Below are 23,409 nucleotides of genomic sequence, written 5' to 3'. Positions count from 1 at the left end.
AACTGATCTGCTATCCAGGTTTGATCATTTTCTTTCCTATTCGTGCTCTTTCATTCTTAGTCATTCTGGTGAGAATAATATAATATTTATTTACTCAGCCTCTTTAAAAAGCTTAATTCCCCTCTGAAAACAAAGTGCTATCTATCTTTCTATCTATGGTGCACAGTGATTATCTCTGTTGCTGCTGAGCAGCAGAAGCCTGGGTTAAAATCTCTGCACTGCCACTATTTGTCTAGAGTTTTTCACATTCTCCTTGAATGTGTTTTAGTTCTCTCTAAATTTTCAGGTTTGCATTCAGTTTGCCAAATATAAGAATCTGGTAGATTGCTTATTCTAAATCGGCCCAATTTAAGTTGGGGAAGAGTGGTTGATGAGGTGGGGTTTGGAGGGTGTTGGTCATAAAAATATATTTGATTAAGTGTTGAATTTAATTAAGATATTATGTGAAAAATTCTATCTGCCTAAAGGCATTGTTCATAGATTTGCCTGCAGCTTGAGTTGTTCTTAATTTAAAATTTTTATTTAAAATAACCAAAGTTTAATATATTTTAAAGACTAGATGAGTAATACTTTTCCGCTGTTAAATTCCAAAAAAACAAAAATATTGCCACTATGCCATAAAGCTGTAAGGAACAGACAGTCTGATTTTCAGTCTATATAAATGGCTACTGTAAGAGATTTAGGTGTCATCATTGACGCTGATCTATCCATTAATGCTCACATAAGTAATGCTTGTAATACAGCATTTATGTATCTACAAAACATTGCAAAATTGAGATGTATTCTGACTATGCAAGATGCACAAAAACTTGTGCATCCATTTATAATCTTCTAGATAGACTACTACAATGCACTATTAATTGGACTCTCAGTGGCTTCTATTAATGAACTTCAGTTGGTTCAAAATGCTACTGCTAGAGTACTCATAGGAACCAGAAAATCTGATAACATTAGCCCAGTGTTGTCTAGCCTTCACTGGTTACCTGTCAAATTTCATATTGGTTATAAAATCCTGCTTCTAATCTATGTAGCATTAAAAGGGTTTCCCCTTGAATATTTATGCAATCTATTACTTAAATACCATCTATCATGACATCTTTGCTCTGAATATTCTGATCTCCTAGTAGTACCAAGATAAAGTCAAAACTCAGCTCTGTTATAGAGTTCCCCAACTCTGAAATAGCCTTCTTGAAAATGTTCAGAGCTCAGACACTGTCAATAGTTAAGTGTAGGTTAAAAACACAATAATTTAGTTTAGTGTATAGTTAATTATTGTGTGTCATTTTCCCTGAGAAAATTGCACAAATGCATGTTTGTTAGCCCCTTCTAAAACACCAATGTATAAGGAAATTTGGAAATTAGGCCATAGTGAAACTTGGACAACTAGTAGACTGGTGTGGTTGCTTTTCTGTTGCTACATCCTTCGTGGTAGTGGAGAGGTGCTGATATCCCAGAAAGCCCTGAGACTTGGACTGTCATCTTTTTTCTCTCCTTTGGTTAGGCTCTCCTAGCCAACTATTGCACTCAAAAATAATAACATTATGGTATTGATGGTCAATGCAAATGCTACTAACAAACTATCTTTCTTCTCTCATTTTATCCTAGAATCTGCACCCTAAATTCTTTTTAAAGCATGCCAATCTGTCATGGCCCCAACATTCTAACATGGGCCCCTAGGCCAGGATCTCTGGCGGGCCCTTCACCTAGGGTTAAGGAAAATATGATACCCAATAGGATTTAAAATAAAATAAGCGAGGTTAATGATGCAAAAACAAAAGAAGTATTACGCACATTTATTGAATATATTTATAAAGTAAAGATCCTAATGAAAAACTTACAGTAGTATCACAAATTATTGCAAAATCTGTTTTCTAGCTTTCTTTGACGCAAAATTTTCAATGACCTCACTAAAATCAACATGTTTAGCTAAATCATTTTTGATACACAGTATTGCTAGATGATTAAGTCGTTTTTGACTAGTTGTAATTCTTTGGCATGTTTTTAATGAATTTGCCAATCTGCTAAATGATCTTTCTGCTGAAGAAACAGTAACTGGGGCTGTACAAAACAATTTAATAGCGAGACAGATATTGGCAAATATACCTTGAAGTTTTTTGTCGTAAATTGCATTCAAAATTGTAATTGGGCTTTTTTAAACACCAAAAACTGTCTTGTAAATAATTTTGAAGTGAAAGATTTCATCCAGTATGTCATCTGACAGATCTTCTGCATATGCATGTACAAGTTTTGCAGCTCTTGCGGTGAGTTGACCATTGTCGAAGTTCTGAAAATTCAAAATGGGTGAGAATAATTCACATATGGCATCTTCTGCTTCAAATGTTGTCTTTAAATCGCTGATGATAAAATCCAATACTGGGAAAACTACCAAAATTTTGAAATCATATTCTGGTTCTGTAGAAGGTTTTCGGTTATTTGGAAATTGAGTTTGCACTGCTACTACCTCAGCAACTGCTTTCGCCTCTCGAATAGTACTTTCTCACGAGTTTTTCATGTACTCTGGCATTTTTGATATACTTTTCTAATGTAGGGTTTCCTATAGGAAATTTTCTGACTGAAATAATGGCGGTTGTCGCAGACCTCAGTTTTCTTGCAAAAAGCCGGAAATTACGTCTTTTTGAAAATGGCGGCAATTTTGAAGAAAATCTAAATTTTAACTTTAACTCTTTATATCTGCAGAAATAAGTGACGTAAATGTTTAATTTTTTTGTGTAGTATTTCTTATTTAATTGTGTTTAAAACCATGTATAATTTGTTTAAGTTTATTGTTTATAATATTTATAAATAAAGAATATATAAAACTATATGACACCAAATCAGCAATTAATATCAAAATTTTCTATCAGTGTAGAGGACTATGTTTTATTTGGATTCATAAAATGTCAAAGTGAGAAAGTTGTAGAAAAATGTATACAGAAATTTTTTTATCGGAAACTTTTTTTCATATTGTTTTTAGTTTTCAAAATATTTTATGCTGAAGTTGACACTCAACGCTGTAGGATCAATTCTTGCTTTCTGTTCATACGTTTTGTTTTTGAATAATATCTACTCATCCCGTGCCGGGCCCCTTTGATCCCGGGCCCCATGGCTAGAGCCCTGTCAGCCCCCCTCTTGTGGGGGCCTTGCAACCTGTCCTCCAGGAAGTATGTGCTGAAGACTATTTATTATGTTTGCCAAAACAAGCAAAAATGGTCTATTGAAAATTCTGCAGATCCATCTCAGTTCATTCCAATAAAGACATCTAAGTGATAGACTCTTGTTTCTTGTTGTACTCTTATAACAGCCATCTAGTTCTGAAAAAAAGGACTACCTTTAGTCTGTTTTCAGTTTTGTATTTTACTCTGTTTTTTAACACCCATTGCATGCCCAGCCTACCTGGAAGGGGGTGTCACTTTGAACTGCCCATGATTTTTTCCTTTTTTCTTGTAAGGTTGTTTGGGAGTTTTTGTCCCTGTTTTTTTTTTTAGAGAGTCAAGGCTGGAGGCTTGGGTCAGCTGTCAATTAAATAGGGCCTGTTAAAGCCCTTGTGTAATTTTGGTCTATATAAAAATAAATTGTTGTTGTAATAAAGTAAAGGGGGATGGAAGCAAGTAATGCAAAGCAATAAAAAAGCAAAGCAATAAAAAATCTTTATAGCTGGTGGGTAGCTGGCCTACTTTCCCTTTAAGCTCTTTAGTTCTTATGTGCATCACCAAGTTCCCTCATTGTCTGTGAGTAGTTTGCCTGCTCAGTAAACATTGGTGAGGGCAGACATCTATACATGTCCTTGTCCTTTCATTATATGATTGTATCACTTCGTAAAACATCTTGCCCTTTAAGGCAAATTGATTCGTGGTGGTAAAAGATTCTTTACAACTTTGAATATCAGCATTCGTATAGTAACTAAACTAACTTCTCATTTGCCTGGTTTTCTAGTATTTTACAGGTCAGCACTCTCAGGATTATGCAAATTACACTCAGTTTTTTATTTGTATTATATGTTTATTATATTAATATTATTTCAGTTATGTCATTTTAATGTCATTTTGTGTAGTTTCTCGTTCATTGGCACTACCACTTTGTATATTTATTGGGCTGAATTCTGCTATTTAATGGGTGTGGTCACTACAATAGTGCATGTTTGACATCATGGTAGCATTGTAATATAAGATAGCCACTTGCATTAAGTCTTGTCTGAATTCTCTTGATAATAAAGGAAAGACTTCGAGAAACAATTTGTTTTTGTGACAGTTTTCTAGTTAGAGGTTTTTGGTTTTGATTTTAATTACTTTTACAACTTTTAATTTAGATAATTTTTTTTGACACAACACACAATCTGTTAAGTTAAATTGTCTCAAACTTTGATTTCAGCTGAGTTTCCTTCTGCTATGTGCCTAACATCTCTGCTACTTAATAAACAATTTCAGTTTATGACAGTTCTTAATTTTTCACTTTAAATGTCTTAAGTACTTTTTTTAAACTAGAAATTAAAAATTGACATATATTTCAAAAGTGTGTGACTTTAATTGTAAAAACAGTTGAATAAATTATGAGATTAATGTTTGTCAGCTGATTTGTATGAAGGGACTTATCAAAGTGCAGGACATGTGGGGTCCTGGGGACTCTGGTCTCCTAATCAACCTTTTTGGTTCCATTTAAAAATTAAAACTGTGTGAGTGGGGCTAAAATAAATTTAAAAAATATGCTATGGTGTTATAAATTGCTTAGCACTGATTACTTGGTTTGTGAGAAAATATAGAAACTGGTAGGTAGCACATCATAAGTAGGACAGAAGGACAGCTGTCTCCAAGCAACTTATATTCTGACCTTGGGTACTCTCCCCTTGGGATTAATAAAGTATCTATCTATCTATCTATCTATCTATCTATCTATCTAGTTATTTTCCCTACTGTTAAAGTTTTACTCTGTTAGCCTAGCTCTCCTTCACATGGGTGGGGGTTGATTTGTTTTGAACTTAGTTTTGTAAAATGTGTATGTTTGTATGGAATGATAAAAAAAAGAAAATTAAAATGTTAAAAATTATTCACACAGTCAAAACAAAAACTTAAGTATAAAGAATATGCAAAAATGCAATTTATCTTCTTCTTTTGGCCACTCCTGTTAGGGGTTGCCATAGTGGATCATTTTCTTCTATATATTTCTGTCCTCTGCACTTTGTTTTGTTACACCCATCACCTGCATGTCTTCTCTCACCACATCCATAAACCTCCTATTTGGTCTTCCTCTTTACATTTTACCTGACAGCTCCATCCTTAACATTCTTTTCCCAATATACCCAGCATCTCCCCTCTGGACATGTCCAAACCTACGCAATCTCGCCCCTCTGACTTTGTCTCCCAACCGTCCAACCTCAGCTGACCCTCTAATGTACTTATTTCTAAGTAATCTATATCTTCTAAAACCTGAAAATAACATTTAAAACCAATAAGGCAGTGGTCAAATGAAACGAAAGTTACTATAATGAATCTCAGTTTTGGCACCATTTAATGTTAGACTTTCTATGCTTATTTTTCTTGTTATTCATTATTTCTATCATTGTTTTATTTTTTGTTTAGGTTTTGTTGCCACCATTTTGGGTCAATCATTTCATGGCCATATCTATTACATTAAAGCTATGCAAACTGCTGATCAAGGTGTCTCATCTTATTTTTTCAGTTTCTTCTACGGTATCTATGGTTTATAATGTCTTTCACTCTTTCCCAAATCCAATGTGTACATTTAAAGAATTGTCCTTATACTGCAGTTTTAATATGCTTAAAGATGCTTAATGTGGCCTTAATGAGACAATAATACAGAGGCTTATTACCTAAAATTACACTTTTTTTTCACTTTTGTGAACATGTTTGGCTTGGAATATTGATTAACCTTGCTCAACTGGTGTTAACTCAAATTTATTTTAATTTTATTCTTCATAATGTTTATTTTTGTTTTAATTTTGGTCGTTTGGTATTGTTTAGTATTTATCAATAGGTAATTCTATTTTCCCCTTTATACTTAGCTTGTGGAATGAGTAATTACTTTAGGTAATTGCCAATCGGTGCTGTAATTAGGTCAAGCTATAACACCTTAGGGCTATACACACCTGTATTTAGTTTGAATAGAGTGTCATTTGCTTTAATTTTATTGTGTCCTTGCGATTTTGCCAGTTTAATTTATTGTACTGTCAACGATGGAATAAGACAGGTCACTAAGGAAAATAATGAATAGGGAGATGTAGGAGACAAAAACAAGGACTTAAATGTGCCAAGGTCAGTAGAGTCAAAAAACAAACTAGTAACTATGCCCAAAACAAAAAACTAAAATTATAGTCAAAATAACACCAAAAATTCCTAACTCCCTATTAAGAGCATGTTTAAAGTGCTTCTTTTTATTTTCTTTATGCTCTTATTGTCCAGTCATGTATTATATATCAGTTTGATTTATTTTTTTTGTTTATTTGGTTTCTGTGCATGAAAAAATGTTCTATCATGTTCCTTGTATTTTCTGGGTGATTGCCTAGCTACGGGTCACCTGTCAATCATAGTTTCATTTCTAATGTAATTCTGATGTTTGGTTGAATTGAAAGTATTGTGCTCTTTGTGATTTAATTATTTTCAGTTATTGATGTATTGTGGCTCTGGATTAAGGATACTCTTTTAGATTGTTATTTTTGGGATTTTATTTACCCTGATTGCCTGTAACAACTTCTTTTTTGTTCATTTAATCTTCATATTTCACCTTTTTTTAATAAACATTCTTTTTTATAAGATTTTGTGTACTTGTGTTTGCTCAGAACATACGCAATTCTCCTTCTGGAGAAACATATTTCAAGGTTTTTGGGACTCTTTTGCTATTGTTTTGAATTATAAAAAAACCTAACCAAACCAAATGAAGCTTAGTCAAACCTGTTTTCCTGTGGCCAGGCTTTCCTATGTCATGACGATCTGGCTTTGTGAAACAGTGAAGAGGTGAGGCTCACAGAAAAGTTCTCACCAGAGGCAAGCCTGGCACACGAAAATAGGAGGCTTAAACCCTGATGAGACCTCAAAAAGGAAATAAGCCTTAAGGTTAAAAAAATAGCAAATAGTCTCACAATGTTCAATTCATCATACCAGGGGGAGAAATAAGTCCAATGGGAGCAGAGACAAGTCCCGCAAGGAATCTTTATAAAAGTAAGAATTTTTTAATCAAAAAGTAAAAAATAGGAAAACATTCAAAAGAGCAAAAAAGGAGTTGCTTAAAAAAGGCAAACCACAGTAACAAAGTTCCAATACATAAATTAAAACACAAAATCTTTACACAGAGAAAAAAATGTCAAAAAGACAGAAAATTCAAAAAGCTGTAATGTAATATATAAAACTCAGAATCTGTTTGTGTGTGTCTACGTATTTAAATATGGATGTCTGGTATGCAAATTCATACTGTTGGACCAATTTCTGCCATAATTTGCACAGCTCCCTCATTTGATCAAGGGAATGACCCACATTTTCAACCTGATATAATAATATTTCGGAGTTAAATCTGTAGCTATGCTAACGTTCATTGACTGTGCTGTGTTGAAAGGGCCATTTATGCAAATGAAGGTCACAGCAGAAATGATTGATAGGCCACGTGAACAACACCACTGACGAACAGCATGGATGGACAAGTGATGAAGGGAAGGTGCCCTGGACAGGATTAAATAGACATCATTATGTTTGGCACAGCAATGATGAACAGCATCACTGACTAATAGTGTGGACAGGAAAAAAACAGTCTACCTTAGGTTTGGTGTGGAAACTGAGGAATCAAATTGAAAGAAAAAGGTTGGTAAAGCACGGAATGCATGCTTAGCAAGAGCATTTTAAGGTTTCAGTTTGGTTGCCAGAAGCTGTGGCTGTCAGCTTTGGTGCTGCTTCTCTAGAAGTGAAAAGGAAGATAAGGAGAAGGAGCAGAAAAAGCTGTGTCCTTAGACCCAACACAAGCAGGGACCAATGGCATTTGTTTAAACTTAAAAGATCTACCACAGTCTACCCCATTGAAATATACATTTCATTTACAGAGTTTGAAAGTGGACCCCCTCCATGGTTGCAAACTTTAAATTGTGCTTTTGTCTGTCAACACTTCCTTCACCTCGGGCATTTTTAACTGATACTCTTAAAGCAAAAAGTTTACTTTCTCTCTACTCCACTAATGTGTCCTCTAGCTTTGCCAATACCACCAAGCTTCCCGCTACAAGCATGACTCCATACATGACCAACATCACCATAAGAAACTGTAAAAGTATTTTTACTGTGCTATGATAAACCAATTTGTTAAAATGTAGGCAGTAAGCACATGCACTTACATCTTGGCAGTACATGGGTTTTTCTGATATTTAATTGACAAGTACATACAGAACAAATTAATGCGTTCATACATTAAAATGAGATTAATATGTAGTGTTGCTGTCCTTAACAGAATATTTTTTACAGATAGTCAACTGTATTTACGGAATTACAAGTAGGTTTAAATTTTACATATTTGTCTGGACTGTCAGTAAATTTATGGATTGATGTCAACCCTACAACTCATTCCTTCCCTCCTTAGTGGTTGACATTTACATATCTGTCTGCTTATTTTAAATGATGATGTCCCTCTCTACTCCCTCACTCTTCTAAAATTCTTTACATATGCATTCTCATCTGTGGACTTCAAACAACTGATGAAAAATACCATAAATACTTGAGTGAATGATGTAAACAAATGGAAAAATTGTACACATATATTAATCATTATCACTAAATCATTAATAATCAAATTTCCTGTACAATTATTTTTACAATGACCATTAACAAAAGCCAAGTCACTAGGAAAAGCAAATATTAATCTAATGTAGGAATGTTTTACTCATATACAATTGTCTATAGCATGTTCAAAAGTAAGCACCTTCAGTGACTTAATAATATTACAACTTGACTGATGTATTCAGCCAAGGTGATCTACAACATTTCTTTACCACCATTTGTTACATCTCTTTTTTTTACACTTTGAACCCCGGGTAGTTGAAGTAAATTACTAATGGTCACATATTGTCAGTAGCAGGATGTACACTTTAGAGTTTTAAGTCTGAACTCCAAAGCCTTAGCCACTATACAATACTACCAACCAATAATATTAACCCATTATAAAAAAAAAAAAAACTACAAATATTGTATATAGAAAGTACTTAGTTATAAACTACTTCTGATACACCCAATTAACAGACAACACTATAATTGAGGCCCTTTCTCTTACAGGTAGCACAGCTTGTAAACAATAAGAGGAGAATTCACCAACCACAACTCAGAGGGACTAAGGTTCCCGTGAGCCTTTATAAGGCTGGAAGCAGTCCCTTAACAGAGATTGACAAATGGCCGAGCATCTTGGGGAACCACCCACAAAGGAAGAAGACAGAACTCTTATACATAGAAAATAAATTGTAATCGCAACTGATTTAAAATGCATAATTATACAAATAATAAGCATAAAAACATAAATGATAATATTTAAATGATAAAACATAAACATAAAAGACAAGAAAAAGGATTTAAACATAAGCCGGGATAAACCGTACCGTGTACACAACAGCTTTGGGATGAGATTTGTTTTGTGGGCTATTTTGGAGGTGTCACCTCTTTGTTATTTTGGCTGCCATAGCTGTCATAACATAATGTCTGGTGGTCACATTAGAGCAGCTACAAATCATTGCTAACTTTGTCAGTTGTTTGCTCTTCTTTTTTTATTCATTGACTTACTTATTTTTTGAATTTAGAATGATGACTTAATTGTTTTTGGATTCTGTTTTGAAATTTTATATTTTCAATCTTTTTGCAATTTTTGTTACATATTTTTTGCTCATTTATGCATTTTGCTCATTTTTTAAAATTTACTATTAGTTTCTCCTTACTCTTTTTTCCACTTTACATTTTGCTTTGATTTGCTGACTCTTTACTATTCACCTTTTTGTACTGTTACATTTTTATTATTTTCCTTAACTTAATTAAACCTTTTTACCATACAATTTAATAACAAAAATGTACTCTGATTGAGATCCTTGTGTGTCCAGTTTCTTCTCATAATGGGTTCTGTCATCTTTTTATGTTGATGACAAATTATACCAAGTTTAGATGCCAATTTATATATGCCACCATCTTTTATAATGCAATGTGATGATGTCACCATCTGTTCACATAGCAGCAGACATCGTTACCATCAACAGCATGGTGGATTCCCATGAAAAAAACAGTAAAAATGGCAACACTTCCCACAAAAACAGTCCAATATTCTGCCGTATTCTCAAAAGATAATTAGCATGAATAAAGATGAGCAAATGAGCAGAAAGTAAACGATAACATTAAACTAAGAGCAAATTAGATTAGATTACATAAACTTTATTAATCCCAAGGGGAAATTCTCAATTATAATAGCCAACTGACACAACTGTCTAATTCCAGTGTAATAAACTGTAATGCTTCAAGCTTTGACACATAAGTGACATAGCATTGCATGATTTCTGGACGTTTCACACATAATAACAGCATATTTTATCATAGGAAACAGCAAAATTAGCACATAACTTGAATAAAAAATGACTTTGCTTTAAACAAAACATTTCTAAGAAATAACTACATCTTTAGTTTTGAACCTTGGAAAAAATTATATACTTTTGTTTTCTAAGTATACATTGTGAAACAATTAAAATATTTCACAATGAAAATTACACAAAAATATTTGAGCTAAAATAATTACAGTTAAGTAACAAGATTCAGGCACCTGTCACCTTGATGTTTGTCATAGTCAAAGTAGTGGCATGACTCAAAGCCAACTTCTCTTCATATGTTCACTTGAGCAAATTGATCAGTGAAGGATGCAGTAGCCCTGAGGTTTCATGACATTCTTCTACTTCTAAAATCTCCAAGCATTTATCTGGATACGTATTATTTACTCCAGTTCTCCTTTTAACTTAATCATTTCTTAACTTTGTTGATAAAACAGTGAGGTCATTTGTGTTAGCAGATTCAGAATTATTTTTCTCTGGAAAAGTAGCTGGTAAAGCTGCAGGATTCCATTTGTAATGGTGTCCCAAGAGCTTGTGTCTTATTATCACTACTTTAATCTTTGTATATGAATAATATAAAAATGTTTAATCTTGTAGTGATAATCTCACAGGATTGAGGTAATAAAATCATTTCAATGGTATAGCCTATGTATTTTGGAGCTAATTATCAATATAACATGAAAAGTCTCTATGGTCATTGAAAATCAAAATGTGACATGTCGATTTGCCTGTGAGGCTTGGGTTACATACAACAATAGAACTGATGTGATGAAAGAGAACATTTTTTCTGTTATTGATTGATAGGTTTATAGTTTAACAATTGTAATGTTTACAAAGTACAGCAAAATTCTTACTTGCATGTGCTAATGTAAAACATGTTATACATCAATGGTGAGGTTGCAGAAATAGTAAAGATGTTCCTGAGCACCTCCCTTCCACATCTGTTATTGTCAAGAAAACTGGCCAGGAGCTTCGTTTCCAGAAAAATAAAAAGTCATAATAAGCAATAATGTAATGATAATAATGTATCATGGAAAATATTTATTTCTCCATTAGCTTTGATGTGACAATGACTCCTGAGTACATGAAGCATCTATGAGGATCACCTAAATATTCATTGAATGCACTGTGTTCTTTCAGTGTTAAATGGAAATCCCCAAAGATATAAATCTTTTATACTGTATAAATATATGTAAATCTTACAAATCTATATAAGTCTTATTTGAACTGTTGCACTCCATTCATCCTCCTTTGTTCACTCTCCTTGCAGTGGTAACTAGAGTAGTATGACACAGGTTACAATGAATATATACCCATAAGCTGTGAGATTCATTAATATAACCACTTAAATATCATTCAATTCTAAATGGTTTTCTTACATTTATGGTTTGGAGGTTGTTAGCAATTACAATAAAAGTTGCAACTGGCATTGTTATGGTAAAAAAGCAAATCTGAATAATCCTTTACTGTCTTAATGCTCATCAACACAACAATCATTAAATAGATGAAGCACAGATAAATTAAACCAAACACTGATAAATTACTTATATTACTGAAAATATAACCTGAAATGAAAATGTAAAAAATATCAAATTGATACTGAATTTTCCAGTAATTTATATAAATAGCATATAAACAACAAAGTGATTATACTATAGGCACTGTAGCTTTTTGAGTGCCAAGTGCCAGCTCATTCACTGCTAATTACTTAGATGTGTGGTTGAAGCTGACAAATTTGCTTTCTATCACACTCTTTGAGCAGAAGTTCTATTTATATTCATAATCAAACTAACATCTACATTTTGTTTTGTCTCCATAACATTTTTATTGTCCCTGTGTCTTGTCTGCTTTGCGTGTGTTTGATTTGTCTTTTTTCTTGTTTAACTTGAACATTGAGGAGGAGGAAGAAGTAATGCTCCAGAAAATCATGTGTGCCAAAAGTGGGTAATTGCCATGTTGCAGTACACTCACCCAATGTAGAAGCTGATCTCCCCCTTGGGCAGAGTGGTGTTGTTGGTGAAGACAGAGGACTTGGCTGTGATAGAGAAATCTCAGAATCAGAATCAGAATTCACTTTATTGGTCAGATGCTTTAATGTGTACTAGGAATTTGTCTTGATAGTATTGGTGCAACATACAAGGACAACACATAATCTATATTAATAAAAGGCAAAACCCTTACTGACTCACTGACTCACTGACTCACTGATTCACTCACTCACTCACTCACTCACTCACTCACTCACTCACTCACTCACTCACTCACTCACTCACTCACTCACTCACTCACTCACTCACTCACTCATCACTAATTCTCCAACTTCCCGTGTAGGTAGAAGGCTGAAATTTGGGAGGCCCATTCCTTACAGCTTACTTACAAAAGTTAAGAAGGTTTCATTTCAAAATTCTACACGTAACGGTCATAACAGTCGATAACGGTCAACAACGTCCGCCATGTTGAACTTTCTTATTTATGGCCCCATCTTCACAATATTTGGTAGGCGGCTTCCCTGCGATAACCGAAACCGATGTACGTACTTATTTCGATGGTATGATGCCACTGTCAGCCGCCATATTGAACTTTCCAACGTCGCTAATTCTCCAACTTCCCGTGTAGGTAGAAGGCTGACCCCATCTTCACGAAATTTGGTAGGTGGCTTCCTTGCGCTAACCAAAACCGATGTACGTACTTATTTCGGTGGTATGATGCCACTGTCGGCCTCCATATTAAACTTTTCAACGGTCTTTGTTACTTATGGGCCCATCTTCAAGAAATTTGGTATGTGGGTTCCCAACGCTAACTGAATCCTACTTACGTACATATATATGTCCATAGCCTGCAGCTCGGTCACCGTGTGAGGCGGAGTTGGGTCCCCCATCCCAACGTCTCCCATGTTGTTGGCTGCCTGCCTATATAATGCCGTCTGTCGTTCCAGTCTCTACATTCCCTTCCTTGCTACGCCACGGGATTCACGTCTCCCTGCTGATAACTACAGCCTTTTAATTTAATTCACGGCTTCTCTGCTGTTTTATTGTTCATTTATTATGATTATAGTTATTGTGTAGGTATTTTAGATCTACTTTACATTGTTCAAGTACCCATTTCCTTTATCATTCCAACCGTAACCCCATTAACATGTCTATCAAGGTGATCACCATCGATCAAAGAACTGTCACTTACCGAGTGGTTTCCATGCCTGGAGATGGCACCTGCCTTTTACATTCTCTTTGTTACATATTACACGGCCGTATCAGGCTCACTCTTGATATCCGGAGGAACATTGTGTCTTATGTATTGAGTGACTGGGACAGGTTCAAGGTGTGGACTGATGACGGTACAGGAGATAATTATACTACACAGGAGCACTATAAGAGTGAAATGCTTAAGCCCTTCACCTATGGTTCTGCATGTCAGTTGATGGCTGCCGCTGAATTGTTTGGTTGTCGCTTTCAAGTGTACCGAAATGGCCAAATGTTTTACACCTTTCGACAACTGCCAAGGCCTCTTAAACATCTTAGATTCACAGATGACGATTTCAGTAGTGGACACTTTGATGTTTATGAATGTTTAAACTCTCAAAACCTGGATGTGAAGTTATTGATGAAACCGGTTGTATGCTTACAACGCTTGACAGATGCCGAATATCACTTCAACACAAGTCCTGCAAATGCTGTCATAATTGAAACAAACCATAAAACTCAAACCGATCATGACAGCAGCAATCCAAGCTGTAAGATTTTAGACAAGATTACTTTTCACATGGCCAACTGTACGTTGCATGCTCAAGAGTAAGCTCAGTGCACAGTTTGGTCATATTGCAACCGGAGGGCCGAACTAACAATGTGGTATACAAAGAGATCCTTAACAAATAATTATTGGTGTATTTTCCCTCAGTTTAAAAAGGTTTAATTTTCTTCTTAGTAAAAATTTTAATGCAGTACCTCGCCACTGCGAAGCACAGGTATTTTGCTAGTAAATAAGATAAATATTCTCCTACTTCTTTCGGCTGCTCCCAATAGGGGTTGCCACAGTGGATCATCTTATCCAATATCTTCTTGTCCTCTGCATCTTGCTCTGTTACACCCATCACCTGCATGTCCTCTCTCACCACATTCATAAACATTCTCTTAAACCTTCCTCTTTTCCTCTTGCCTGGTAGCTCTGTCTTTAGCATCCTTTTCCCACCTCCACATTGAATGCATCTGTTACTCCTATAGCAGACCTCACCACTGTCACACTTCGCTCGTACATATCCTGTATAACTCTTAGATACTTCTCTGCCACTCTCAACTTCCTCATACAATACAACAAATCTTCTCAAGGCACCCTGTCATATGGTTTCTCTAGATCCACAATGATGCAATGCAACTCCTTCTGGCCTTCTCTATACTTCTCCATCAACACCCTCAGAGCAAACATTGCATCTGTTGTGCTGTTTCTTGGCATGAAACCGTACTGTTGCTCACTAATCATCACCTCACTTCTTAACCTAGCTTCCACTACTCTTTCCCTTAACTTCATGCTGTAGCTTATCAATTGTATCCCCCTGTAGTTACTATAGCTCTGCACATTCCCATTATTCTTAACAATCTGCACCATTACACTTCTTCGCTAATCCTCAGGCATCCTCTCACTTTCCAAGATTCCATTAAACAATCTGGTTAACAACTCCACTACCGTCTCTCCCAAACACCCCCATGCTTCCACAGGTATGTCATCTGGACCAACAGCCTTTTTCATCCACTTCATAGCTGTCATTACTTCCTCCTTGCTAATCTGTTGCACTTCCTGATTCAAAATTGCCACATCATCCAACCTTCCCTATCTCATTCTCTTCATTCATCAGTCTCTCAAAGTACTCTTTCCATTTGCACACCCTCCTCGCTTGTGAGTACATTTCCATCTTTATTCTTTATCACCGTAACCTTTCTGCACATCTTTCCCAGCTTGGTCCCTCTGTCCAACCAATTGGTAAAGGTCCTTTACTCCCTCCTTAGTGTCCAACCTCTCATACAACTCATTATATCTGGTATCTCTTCCCTGCCACCCAGTGCCTGTCGTACCTCCTCCCTGAACTCAACCTTGCAGTCTTCCTTTATAAACTTTCACCATTTGAACCTACGCTCTGACCTCACTTTCCTCCTCTTCTTGATCTCCAACATCATCCTATAGACCACCATACTATGCTGCCTAACTTCAGTTTCCCCTGCCACCATTTTTCAATCTTCAATCTCCTTCAGATTGACCCTCCTGCATAGGATATAATCTACCTGAGTTCCTTCCTCTTCTTAAAATACGGATTCAGTACAGCCATGTACATCCCTTTCACAAAATCCACTCTCATCTGACATTCTTCATTCCTCTCCTTGACACCATACCAACCCATTACCTCTTCATCTCCTTTGTTCACCTTCTCCTTGTCACAAGAACGACAAAGAGACATTGGAAAGGTTTGGAGCAGCCACCCGTACAATATTTCCTGGCTGCAAAATCGATCAGACATGTTCATACGACTGAGTCCAAAACAGAACTGACTTGCTGCCTTAAAATGGCGGCCTTTAAATGCAGTACAGGAAGTGATGTCATCAGGGCCAGAACCAGTAGTGATGTCATTGGTTGCCCCAAGAATGGTCTGCAAGGAATTGAGACAGAGAATCAGTGCACTTCGCTGCCCCCTGGTCAGGCATAGAATTACTTTTATTCAAACCTTTTAGTTGTCCCCTAAGCGGGCATGTGTGATAAGGACCCCCCTAAGCCCAGACATCTTGGTTTGGGCATCCTGCACCGAGAGGTCGTGAATGCGAGAGAGAGCATCGGCATTGGTGTGGAGAGTGAAAATATATAAGGTTACAGATCAAGAAACCACCTAGTAACTCCTTGTGTAGGACCGTCCACTACAAGGGTGCATGGTTTGTGACAAGTGTAAACTCATGACCCAAGAGGTAGTACCTCAACTGTGTAATTGCCCATTTGATCGCAAGAGCCTCTCTTTTCACTGCTGCATACCTGGTCTCCCAATCCAGCAGTTTTCGGCTTGGGAACATGACTGGGTGTTCAGCACCATCGACGGTTTGGCTCAGCACTGCTCCTAGGCCTGTGTCCGAAACGTCCATCTGGAGAATAAAAGGAAGCAAAAAGTTAGGTGCTTTCAAAACTGGTGCCGACGTCAGGGCCTGTTTTAAGTCACTGAATGCAGCTTCTGTCATGTCGGTCCATACCACATTGTTAGGGCCCTCTTCTTTGTTAAATCACTCAAGGGTGCAGCTCTCTCTGAAAACCGAGGTACAAACCGGCAGTAGTACCCGGCTAAACCGAGAAATGCTTGGACATGCCTCTTGGTTCGTGGACAGGACCATTTCAAAATGGCATCTTCTTTAGACCACTGTGGCTTCACAGTACCACGACCCACCAGGTAGCCTAAATATTTGGCTTCTTTCAACCCAAAAAAGCATTTTTTTGGATTGATCCAAAGACCGGCCTCCTCCAGTGTCTGTAATACCGCTCAGACATGCTGTAGGTGCTCCTTCCACGTGCTGGAATAGATGACAACGTCATCCAGATAGGCATCACTATACATGCTATGGGGGCAGAGCACTTTGTCCACCAGATGCTGGAAGGTCGGAGGAGCCCCATGTAACCAGAATGAAAGGACATGATACTGCCGGTGTCAACTAAGGGTGCTAAACATAGTCTTGATCTTTACGGAGTCCGTTAAAGGAATTTGTCAGTACCCCTTTGTCATGTCAAGTGTGGTCAAATATTCTGCCTGTCCAAGCTTCTCAAGGAGGTTTGCCCACTCGAGGCACTGGATAAGCATCAAATCGGGAAAGCTGATTAAGTCGACAGAAGTCATTGCAAAACATCCAACTTCCATTGGTCTTACTAACCAAGACTATTGGGCTGGACCAGGGACTATAACTTTCCTCTATTACTCCTAAGTCCAGCATTTCAATCTCCATTTCAGCATTCTTTGCCTTGGGAATGGCGCTCCTGGACTATAACCCCAGGTTCGGTCACAATGTTGTGGGCAATCAGAGAGGTCCTTCCGGATTTTTTGTCTACCACTTCCCGGATGGACGCGATAACTGCTTTGAGCTCTCGTCTCTGTCTTTTGTTTAAGTCTAACCCAAAGTTAAGTATACTTGTCTGAGCAAAGAATGAGTGGGACTGGCAGGAGGAGTGATCGGGATCCCTTTCCTTCCAAGGTTTCAGCAAATTCACATGATACTGTATATCCACTCGCTCTGCCCATGATTGGGCTGTTTCACAAAATAGTCGACAAGACCTTTCCTCTCCTTAACTTCGTATGGTCTTTGCCAATGGGCTAGTAGTTTAGAATGGGAGGTGGGAACCAACACCATGACACGATACCCTGGCTGGAACTCCCAGAGAGTCATGCCATGGTCATAATAACAGACCTGTGCTGCTTGCGCCTCCTCCATGTGACTTTTTAATACAGGTTGAATTTTCCCAAATCTATCATGTAACTGCGCGATATATTCTAATATATTAGTTGAGGGAAGTGCATCTATTTCCTAACTTTCCTTTAAAATGTCTAATATACCCCTGGGTTGTCGTCCATATAATAATTCAAAGAGCAAGAACCTAGTTGAGGCTTGAGGGACTTCCCTGTAGGCAAAAAGAATGTTGATCCAAATTCCTCCTATCCCCGCTTACCACTTTGCAAAACATCTGTTTGAGAGTCTGATTAAATCTCTCAACTCGACCGTCAGTTTGAGGACGATACACCACTGTCTTTAAGTGCTTTATTTTAAGTAATTTGGCCATATCCTTGAATGTCTCCAAGGTAAACTTCGGGATGCCAACTCAGGCAAAGATCCCTACCAGTACCTGTGCAATAGTTTTGGACGTAGCTGAGTGCAACATAACAGCTTCTGGATATCAGGTCGCATAATCTATGAGGACTAATATATACTTATGTCCTCGGGCTGAGGGCTCCAGGAGTCCCACTATATTGACCCCATTCTCTCAAATGGGACGTCAGTTAAGGGAAGGGGAATTAGAGGAGCACAGTCCCTCCCAGGAAATTGCCGCAATTGACACTCTGGGCAAGAGATACAAAAATGGTGAACCTCCTCATTAATTCCCAGCCAATAAAAGCAGTGCTTGATACACTCTAATGTCTTCTTGGTGCCCAGATGGCCTCCTAGGATGTGGGCGCGTGCTAACTCACAGACCTGCCGCCGGAAGGTCCGTGGGATAAGCAACAACTTCTATAACAAATTTCTTAGAGGATCCGGTCTGACCTCAAGGGGTGGAGAATTATCCCGATCCGTCGAGATGCGATCTGATTATGTAATGGCCTGCGACAGACAGGCCTATCCTCCTCGTGTCCCCCCCACATCTCTCTGACGTCTGAGTACACCTGCAGTGTGTTATTCCCATCGGTTACTAAGCCTAAATTAGGTTTGGGAGTGTTCAGCAGTACACCGCTTTTACTATTAGACCAGTCCCGCCCTAGAATCACAGCAAAAGGTGGATCTGGGAGGACTGCTACGAGGATTTTTTTTTAGAAACCCTCAGTGGCTGATGAAACATTGGGCGGTTTTATAGTGTCGGATATCTCCTTGTACACAAGTTATACTGGTCTTTGATTTTATCCAATGTTGTGGCAGTACATACCGGTGATCAACAATAGAAATGTTGCTGGTGAAATCGAAGAGGGCTTCTACCTTAAAACCTTAACAACTGCCACTCCCATATGAGCCACTGACAGGGTGTTTGAAAGCGCACACACGAGTTTGATAAGCTCGTTCATATTAGAAAATTCTCCCCAGACTGGCTGGGTGAAATGGTCGAGAATGTTATTTAAAAGAATAAAGCAGTCTACTTTTCTCACAATTTAAAAGGTGGAGCACTCGGAGGGTCTTAACCACTCCGCCAGCGTTTCCCAAAGAACATCAGCCTGCTCTTGGATAGATCTCTTGGGATCCAGATTCCATTCCTGCAAAGCCCTCACCTGCTGGTCTGGAGAAACCCCACTTTTCTCTGAGACCTTGGCCCCAGAGGGGAGGACAGCCCTCTCCTCCATGAGAGCATAATAAGTCCCTGTCGCTTCCCCCACAGATACCAGCCCACGTCTGTGTGTCCCATTAACACTCTCCCTAGGTATTTTACGTGGCCTGGAACTAGATAAAGGGAGTGGAGTCTGCACCGGTTCTTTCCAAAATCCGGGACAAACCCGCCACCTGGAAACTCAGCCCCGATACACTCCCACATGGTCATACTTCAGGTCCAGCCCTGTTTCCTTCTGGGTTTCTCCCATCCTGCCGACTACGCCACTGGTCACAAGAATGAGAAAGAGACATTGGAAAGGCTTAGGGCAACTGTCCGTATAATATTTCCCGGCTGCAAAACCAATTAAAAAGAACAGACATATTGACACGACTGAGTCCAAAACAGAACTGACTTACTGCCTTAAAATCGTGGCCTTTAAATGCAAGTAGAGGAAGTGATGTCATCAGGGCTGGAACCGGCAGTGACGTCATTGGTTGCCCCGGAACTGGGCAGGACTTCCCAAGAATGGTCTGCAAGGAATTGAGAGAGAGAATCAGTGCACTTTGCCGCTCCCTGTTGAAGCATAGAATTACTTTTATTCAAGCCCTTTAGTTGTCCCCTAAGTTGGCGTGTGTGACACCCTTCACGTCCATTGAAATCCGCTCCAATCACCACTCTCCTTGGATGCACTGTCCGTCACTTCATCCAACTCACTCCGGAAATCTTCTTTCTCATCCATCGCACAACCAGCTTGCGGGGCATATGCACTAACAAAATTCATCATCACGCATTCAATTCATAATCATCACTCTGTCTGACGCTCTTTTCACCTCCAAAATACTATTGACATACTGTTCCTTCAGAATAACTTCTACCCCATTTCTCCTCTCATCCACACCATGATGGAACAATTGAAATCCACCTCCTGACCACCTGGCCTTACTCCCCTTCCATTTAGTCTCTTGCACGCACAATATATCATCCTTCCTTCTCTCCATCATATCTACTAACTCTCTCCTCTTACCAGTTATACTGCCAACATTCAATGTTCCTACCCTCAGTTCTTCTCACTTTACTTTCCTCCGCTTGAGACACGTCTCCCCCCTCTTCTTCCCCTTCTTCGACCAACAGTAGCCCAACTTCTGCCAGCACCCTGTTGGCTAACGTTACTGGTGGCGGCCAATGTTAATCTGGGCCTCAACCAATCCAGTATGGAAATCTGTATTGTTGTCCGCATATTGATCTGGCAAGATTTTACACCAGATGCCCTTCCTGACAAAACCCTCCCTATTTATCTGGCCTTGGGACTGGCACGAAGAAACACATTGGTTTGTGCATCCCCATTTGGCTTTTTATAATAAAGAAGATAAATATAAAATGATAAAGCATAAAATGTTAAAATATAAAATTATAAAATATAATGCCAAATACAAGGGCAATACAAAAAAATAAAGACATTAGAATTAAAATGAGCAGACAGTCTAGTGTGTAAGTATACAAAGATACTGAGTAAAAGCTCAGATCTGATTAGTAAGAATAACTGCATGTGGAAAAGAACTGTTTAGGTGACGTGTTATTTTAGCTTTCACTGCACAAAGACATGTTCCAGAGGGAAGTCTTTGGAACAGGTGATGCCCTAGGTAAGTTGGATCAGTAATGATCTTTGAAGCCCTCTTCATACTCTGGAAGTAATATTGAATGGTGACAATAATAAAGGATGAGTTTTTATTAATTAGTTTGATAGCCACAGAACAAGAAGTGGGTAGTTAAAATGAAAAGAGGTTAGTAGCTGACCAACAAAAAAGCATATTTAGGGACCTAATCAACTGCAGTTATGTTCAAAATCAAACAAGATATGCACAAAATATGTTGGGTACATTTTGGTAATGGAAAATTAAAAAAGTATAGACTCCACAGAGTGTATAGAATCCATACATATTGAAGAAGTAAATGAACAAATAAAGGCTATTAATCCATTTCAAAACACCAGCTTACACGGTCAATGATTTGTGGTGAGTGCTTTATAAATACAGTTGCAATGAATTTATATTTGCAAAGGGTTGCTTTGTGTATACGTGCATGTTTGTCCATTTTGCAGATCAACACTGTCTGCCAAGTTTTTCACCAGCTTCATCTTCCCTTTCCCCCCAAGTAATTTCTCTCAACTCCAACTATGGTTTCTGTGAAGCAAGGAGAGGTACAAAAACATTTTGGAAAATAGAATATTAGGAAAGCAGCTGACTCTGATGGAGTCTCACCTGGTAATCTTAGATATTTGTGCACCTCTCTTCACTGACATATTCAACACCTCCCTACAGCTGGGCAAAGTTCTGGACTGCTTTAAGGTTGCCACTATTATTCCAGCTCCCAAGAATTATAACATCTCTGAACTTAATGACTATAGGCCAGTTGCTTTTACCTCTGTGGTTATGAAAGTTTTCAGATGTCTCATGCTTTCCATGACTGATCCTGTCCCTGATCCACTTTATTTCGCATATAGGGCAAATCGTTCAATGGGGGATGCAATTAATTTATGCTTCCACTATATTCTTCATCATCTGGACTTGCCTAACACCTACAGTATGTGATAGTCTTGTTTATGGATTTCTGCTCAGCCTTCAATACTGCTGTTTCCAAGTTGCTTCAGCGTTGATTATGTGTTTCTTGATAGGTAGGGAGCAGTATGTGAGACTGTGCCCTTATATGCCAGATCCAAATGACTGTAGATCCATGAACAAATCTGTAAAATTCTAATTGCAGATGACACAACTGTAGTTGGTCTCATTTCCAATACTGATCTGCCTTTCAATGAAAAAGTGGTGAGCTGTAGAATCGTGTTTTTGCAACAACTTGGAGCTCAATGCTATTAAGACAGTGGAAATGAAGATTGATTTCTGCTGACAAGTCACTAACCGTCCTCCTTTGCAAATTATTGACCAGACTGTATCTGTGGTTCAGTGATTTAAATTCCTGGTGACTACTTTCACTAATACATTAAAATGGGACACCTCCATTGTCATGAAAGCCAGGCAGAAATTGATATTCCTTTGCCAGCTTAAGAAGGTTGGCATATCAAGGTATATATTGTTAACTTTTTACTCAGCCATCATTGAGAGCATTGTGACCACCTCCATCACTGTTTGGTTTCCTTCTGCCTCCTCTTTTTCTAAGATTTGGTTGCAGCTGGTGATTTATTCAGCTGAAGAAATCACTGGCTGTTGTCTTCTAACATTAAAAAATGTGTTCATTGCCAGAGCAAAAAAGAAAGCAGCTGACCCCACCCACCCCAGCAGCCATCTGTTCATTAAATTGCCATCACAGATAAGATAAAGTCTGTTGCGACCCGAACTACACACCATCTCTGCAGCCTCTTTCCTCATATTATTCAGATCCTAAATAAACATACATATGGTTACTCCTAAATGTTTTGCAATATATTACTGGTAAGTGTGCTGTTTGTCTATTCGTAAATACTTCATACATGCTTAACTTGTACTTTTTGATATCTATGTTATTTTGTATACTTTTTCCATCTATTTGAGTTAACTATTGGTGTTTGTAAATGTTTTGTTGAAGAGATTGTTGTATTTGTATAGAGGTTCACACAGTGTCAGGTTAATGGTGGGTTGAAATTGTATTGTCTTGAGTTGGTTATGTTTTGTGCTCCATATTTTGCACCTAACCAAAGTCAATTCTAGTATGTTTCACATGCTAGCAATAAAGTGATTCTGATTCTAATTGTGTAGGAGAACACCACAGGCTATGTTCCATTCCAGAATTTAACAAGTGCCCCATATCTGGGTACCACTGCTATATAAAACAATTATATGATAAAA

Source organism: Polypterus senegalus, chromosome 2 (genome assembly GCF_016835505.1).
Source record: "Polypterus senegalus isolate Bchr_013 chromosome 2, ASM1683550v1, whole genome shotgun sequence".
NCBI lineage: Eukaryota > Metazoa > Chordata > Cladistia > Polypteriformes > Polypteridae > Polypterus > Polypterus senegalus.
Note: the sequence above shows the minus strand (reverse complement) of the source record.